The sequence below is a fragment of the Lepisma saccharinum genome, chromosome 19 (assembly GCF_977018435.1).
Source record: "Lepisma saccharinum chromosome 19, izLepSacc3.1, whole genome shotgun sequence".
In the NCBI taxonomy this organism is placed as follows: Eukaryota; Metazoa; Arthropoda; class Insecta; order Zygentoma; family Lepismatidae; genus Lepisma; species Lepisma saccharinum.
In genome coordinates this window covers 59,433,818-59,440,563 of record NC_139247.1, presented here as the reverse complement: position 1 = coordinate 59,440,563, position 6,746 = coordinate 59,433,818, and the positions used below count along the sequence as shown (strand labels likewise).

The 6,746-nt window shown below is 33.9% G+C and overlaps 1 long non-coding RNA gene across 1 annotated transcript; it reads right to left on the bottom strand.

The window, feature by feature from the left end:
* Positions 1-2,273: 2,273 nt before the first annotated feature.
* On the bottom strand, positions 2,274-6,311 carry LOC146002876 (uncharacterized). Its single transcript, XR_014443767.1, has 4 exons — positions 6,233-6,311; positions 5,323-5,391; positions 3,916-4,005; positions 2,274-2,349 (listed from the first exon to the last, which is right to left on the bottom strand). It is a non-coding gene; the product is annotated as an uncharacterized LOC146002876 (long non-coding RNA).
* Positions 6,312-6,746: the final 435 nt, after the last annotated feature.

Sequence of the window (6,746 nt, the reverse complement as noted above, 5' to 3'; positions counted from 1 at the left end):
TTGAGTGGACCGTGGAAGGGATAAGAGGGGAGGACGAGATGGAGTTGAAATTCTCCTTACAGAGAAATCCGATCCGACGACCCCCTTTGTCTTTTGGCCATTGGGGAAAGTGAATTGCTGGGCGACTCGCTTCTGCCGTCAAATCAGAGTCACCTACGAATAACGGGGTGTTGAAAAATACGATTCTTTGGTGACTGTCCTGGCACCTGTACTACTTTCTCGAAATCTTCTTCACGGGATTTAATAACTTGGCCACTTCGCTCGAGACGGGAAAGTAAATAAATTTTTATACACTTAGATAGACATTTCTATGGATCTTTGTTATGTCAAAAGTAAAGAAAGAAAATGTAAGGCAGGATAGTGCATTTCAATTCGAAATTTAATGCAAATCCATGTGCACCATACTCACTTTATTCTTTCATGATAATTTTGAAACGAAGATTTAAGTTAATATACAGGGTGGCCAATGTATGTTGGCAACCCTGAAAATGAAAGCGCGCATGCACAGAAACATCCAATGCTTCGGAAGCTGCTACACTCGCAATCAGTCTGCCATGGAGATTGGCTGATTCAGGCACGAATCTTAAAAAAAAATATAAACCTATTCGAAATACTTGAACTCTGACACTGTCAGCTACCAATATAGGATGCAAATATATATATAAATAATATAATTAACAACAAAGATTTTGATACAATTCTTTGTTGTTAATTATTTATTGTTAATAATATTATTTTTAGTTCTTGAAAATATTGAGAGGATATTGGAATACAGGATTATTTGATAAAATAAGACTGTTTGCTAAGTAAGTAGTACTTTAAAGTGTAACGGACAAGTTTTTGCATGTTCCTGTCTATATTTCTACATTGGCTTTGGAGAGCAATTTTCGACGGCGAGAAATCGATTAGATATCTTCACTGTCTTCGTGTCCTCTAAATTCCTTATTTGGAGTAAGGGCAAGACGATTACGGAAATTTGGATTGTTTGCTTCTTAGCCATGGCCATAAGAAGCATCCCCATATATGGGACTTCCTATGTTTGACACGAGGCAACAAAAGTTGCCATGCCGAAAGCCACCCCCTTAGTATAAAAAACACAGAAAATGGGTAGAAAGTGTGGCAGATATGAGATGCGGCCGGAGGCGATCCAAGATGACCATCCACCCAGCCAAGTCCAGGCTGTCTTCAGGCACTTAGAAGATGGACAAGAATCTAATCTTATACCTCGCTAAATATCGCTAATCTACCCTTCTTTCTAAGCAGCTACCTTACCTTAACACTTAGGCAAAAATATTCTTCATATATCAAAACTGTTATTCTGATAATACGTGTCTAATTATGTCTATACCTTACAGGTTCTCTCACTTAGTATTAAAGCACTACCCAAATAATAATGCATTCTCTTTCAGCTCAAAGCCCAGTCGTCCGAGCTACATACCCCTAGTGGTAGTTCCGGAGTCTCACTCGAACCTACCGCTACAAAAGTAACGCGAAATAAGTTAACCACCATAAATATGAGCCCACCCTATGATTTAGTGGGGGGGGGGGGGGGCAAGAACCTTGATGAAAGTTTAGTGGGGTCGGGTCGGGAAAACAAAACCTAATTTTGAGATTCCTTATGAACATGTTATGACTCTGATGCGGAAAGGGAAACAGAATTTATTTACCAAACAAAGGAAAGTCGAATCTAAACAAAATTCACGACTCTAATTAAACTAAAACTTTCACTTTACACATGGGTTGCGAATTTACATATATTTGCAAGAATTGAATAGCATATAAAACACTGTTTGTCCAAGATTAGAATGAACTTCTAGAGTCTTACGAAAATGTCCAATCGTACTATGTTAATCTTCGTTCAGTTGATACCCCAACTATGTCATTGACACAAACCTGTAAGGAAGATTTTTGCGAGTATATGATCATTTAACCGAGAATTCTGATGATGTTGATCATAATTTAGTGCTAACGTGTGCCAATTTATAAAGCACTTTTCATACGTACAGTTTGTCACAGTAAAACAGAAAACATCTTCAACATAATATTTCGAACCATGCTTCATCTTCACATTTTTCTATCGCCTTCACCTCAGATACTGTTTTTTTTTCAGTAGCTCATCTTAAGATATTAGTGGGGGGCAAATGTCATCACCTGCCCCCTGTGCGCACGCCTATGATAAACCTGAACAATAAATTATGAAATCTATTTGTGAATTATTTATTTCATGAACTTGAACAATTTGGACGTGTCTCATCGAGAGAAACGTCAAAGTAGTTTACAAGTGTTCTGCTAGGTTGTGCCCTTATATTGCACCAGCACAATCATGTATGTTACAATAGTGCCCAGAAGCTGTGGAAAAATAAGAATAACATGACATTAATTTATAATTCTACATGATCAGGGTGTCTATCAAAATAACAAATCCAAAATTCTAGACTTTTTCTTGACATTTTTTTCCTTTTTCCTAGCATTTGTTCAATCGCCCCCTACTTAGGGGTAGTTGCAAAATTAAGAAAATATATATATTTATTAAAACAAAAACAAAGACCGGTTAAGATGAAAACTGAAGCTGTACTTTAACAAGAGATTTAAACTTGCTTTTATTATTAAGGCATTAAAAATTAATGCTTCAGACTTCATCCTGGTTGAGGAATGTCCACATTACTTTATTTACAAAACTTCAAGATTACAAGAATGTTATTCTTAAGAAACAAAGTAAACAAATCCTAACTACAATTCAAAACAACTTTAGGTTTCCAAATATGAAATTTTATCGAGTCCCAGTACAGGTATATAACAATTTAATTTAACTATACAGTAAAAAATAGCAAAAATTCAAAAACCATAATTACTTGACTTTTTCTTGACTTTCTTGATCTATCTGTTGATTTCTTGACTTTTCCTTGACTTACTTGACAATCCTGACCGGTAGACTCTCTGATGATTCATATACGTTTGTTTTATGAAGAAAGTTTCATCTTCTTAAATCATATTCAACAGAATAAAATTTACTATTTCAAAGAAAACCTCGTTTTAGAAGTATAACCCATTTTTCTACTCGGGGGAATAGGACAGCAATATCACTTTAACTACAAATGTAGAAAACCGAAATTAATTTGTTATTTGACTTACAGATTAATCATTCTTGATATACTATGTGTGTGTGTGTAATTTATTATTCTTTATAGAGTTGGGATTAAACCATACAATATTTCTTTGTAGTTAACATTAATCCAATTATTGAGTTGATGCAATTTATTGTGAAACAATCTACGAAAAATGCCTATTAGTAAGTTAAATGAAATTAAATGCTAGAAAGCATATTTATACATAGAATCTTAAGTAGTAGAAATATGAAAGAATGAAAAACACGGTGTGATATAATTTGCATGAAAAAAAAGGAGTATAAAGATGTGTGCGTGATCACGAATATACATGGATCTGGTTGTGCAGAATGCCTGAAGATTTTAAAAGCAAAATAAACATTGAAACAATATTAGCTGTTCGTGAGTTCAGAATGTACAGCCATGTTAAAGTAGAAGAAGGCAGAACCTCGTTTTGCTGACACTGGTGAGAGTTTGGTTTTGTTATATGTGAATTCCAGGTTACTGCTCATATGTAAGAGCACGACTTCTGATAAAACCTACATTTGTTTGTTTTGAGGATTACTCTATTGGAGGACGATATGTTTCCTGAAGTACTGACCTCTGAATGGACCTTACATGTATGATGTAACGAAGGCGATTTGTTAAGTATATCACGGGATACTTTATTCATATAAATACAATGTATTCTTGAGCAGATTATGGGTATTATTTATTACACCAAAATCCTTAATCTGCTTCTAAATGCAATACTAAAATGAACTAGTCACGTGATCGGCAATACTGAATTAAAATACTTTCATATACTTACAGTAGTAAGAAGGGCTTTGTTGATTGTAATAAAACCACCCAAGGTCACTTTTGGTTTATATGCTTTTAGAGTAAGAATCAGTATTTCCATCTGAAATTATAGATGTTAAAATTTGTAGTTACAAATAATATTATAATATTGTTTTATTAATTTGCCAAAAATATAGTGCTTCTATTGGTGGATACATTAGTTTAAATAAGTGTATATTAAAATATGGAGCTCAAATCGTAAGGATCTGATGAAGTGGAGGAATTTGTAAGAAAAGTTTCACATCTCAAGAATGTGGCATGTCGCCTTGTGCCATTCACTTTTGTTCCTATTCAGTTATGCTATAGCTACTGAAGTTTGATCTTCCTACAATAGCTAATGATAATTTCCATTAGGAATAATTTACTTGCTCAACCTAGTAGTGAAACACCTGTACTCATATAATGCGTATCTTTATACAAACATACATATTTAGAACGAACACACAGATATATGTAAGAAGTGTTCTTGTCAAACAATATCTACAATTCTTCAAATGTACTCCTGACATTACCAAATTCAATAGGGGTTAAACTAAATGTGTTATTATATACAAGTTCAATTATGATTGATTGATTGATTTGATGTTTTAAGTCCACTTTATGCACAGTAAGGCTAATCGGGACTGGACCTACAGTTTAAAGTGGGATCCGAACGACTTGTACCTCCACCGGGTATCGAACCCAGGACCCCTTGTTTACAAGGCGACGACGCTACCACTGCGCCATCGGGGAGGCCTACAGGTTCAATTATATACTGGAGTGTTTGCATTGATTGAGTAAAGAAGGTGGTAATACTTGATATTTTATAGTACTGATTTTCTTGAGATATTAAAAACTAAACAAGAACTATAAGAACAGATTTATGGGCAATATAATTTGGAAGGACACAAAAATTCTATTTTTTTGAAGGATTCGAAAGAAATATTGATACACTAACGAGCTACCCTCAACAGGTAATAATATAAGGTACACTTTACTAAGGACAAAATCTAAACATGAAAACTATACATGCATTTGCACATATACGTAGCATGGAGTAGATGACCACAACCGATAAAGACAATAACATGTAAAACTGAGGCGCAATCTAGCAATAGTTATTTTGTACCCAAAAACGCACAACAGGTTTATATTTCATATCAACTTCGGAAGCAAACAAAAATAAACTATATGATGAATCAGTACCGTAAACTCCAAACGGGTTGAATGGCAATCATCTACCTTGCAGTATTTTATAGGTTTCTTCTGTTATACGTCACACTTGGTAATACACAGAATACTTTTTATACAGCTAGATTTACAAAGGCATATAAATTATCCTAAAAATTTACAAGCACAACCAAAATGTAAATATATCGTAATTCATGTAAAAACGTACCTCGTACTTCATATCCATGTTTAAGTGTTGAGTTGAAGTCGAAAGTAGGTCGTTAAATAATTCTTCAACCTGAAAAACAGAAATTATTTGAAAAGTAAGCTTGTGTGATAAAACTGACAAAATATGCCTACATACTTATTTTTAACCAACAAAAAGTATCACAAAATGAATATCTTGTACCAGACTTGAATTTAGTTGGATGTTGGACAAAAGGGTTTAGACAGCCTACCGTTAAGCAGTTCTGAAAGAAATGCCATGTCTCTCTCTCACTGTGTATTATAAGTAAATGGTTGATTATATGCGGATTAGGCATTTATTTTAGCTATTCGTATTGATTGACATTCTTTGGTAGCATATCTTTAACACTCGTGTAAGGTTGAACTTAACTCTTGATATCCAACTGATAATAATAAGAAAATGGTCAACAACGAAAAGCATATTTCATAAAATTGTGTAGCATGTGTAATATGAGAATGTGTAGCGATGACTGAAATATATGCATAAAATCGTTTGCTTTTATTCAAAGATAAGAATGAAAGTTCTAACAAATTCAACTTTCAACAGTTTTATAAGTAGAAAGCAATAACATTAATTAATTTGAGATATCAATTTTGGTATACCAACCATTGCAAGAAATATGTTGTAGATAAGTTTTAGTACACCTTGGGAACGATGCCATATTGCTTAATGTAAAACACATTCAGACACCAGACACACACATACACATTATATATATATATATATATATATATATATATATATATATATATATGTATATGTGTGTGTGTGTGTGTGTATGTATGTATGTATGTATGTATGTATGTATGTATACACTCCTATATTATCCTTAGAACTGCATTTCACACAGTTTTGTTAATATTTAGAAAAAAAGACATTATTACTAAATTACCTCAGAAACTATGGAACCAGCTACGCACGACTTCGTTGCCAATAAAGTAGCGTAAATTGCACATCCGTACGCTGGACCAAACAAGAAATCATATTTGGAATGGAAAATAGAATTCACCGTGTAGTAAGCAGCTATGATGATGCAATATAAATTTAACAAATCTTGTCCAACGAAATGGATCGAAAACGAACCCATAAAATTGGACACATACTTCAACACTTCGATATAAACCATTCGAATATTCTGAATGTCAGATGGTCGCAATTTGTAAAATCTTCGTTGCATGATATAATAGTTACCATACTTCAATTTGACGCACATTTGTCGACAAATGACGCACATGAGTATGAACATGGCTGCAGAGTACGTGCTATACATTACTGACATGGGTAAGGCTATAACGGCCCTTGCTTTTACTGTTTGCTGTGTCTCGATAAGAAAAACAAGGGCAGGGCATATACCCACGATAACAGAGCCAAACGTTATTACATTTACAAGTCTATGCAAGCTATAT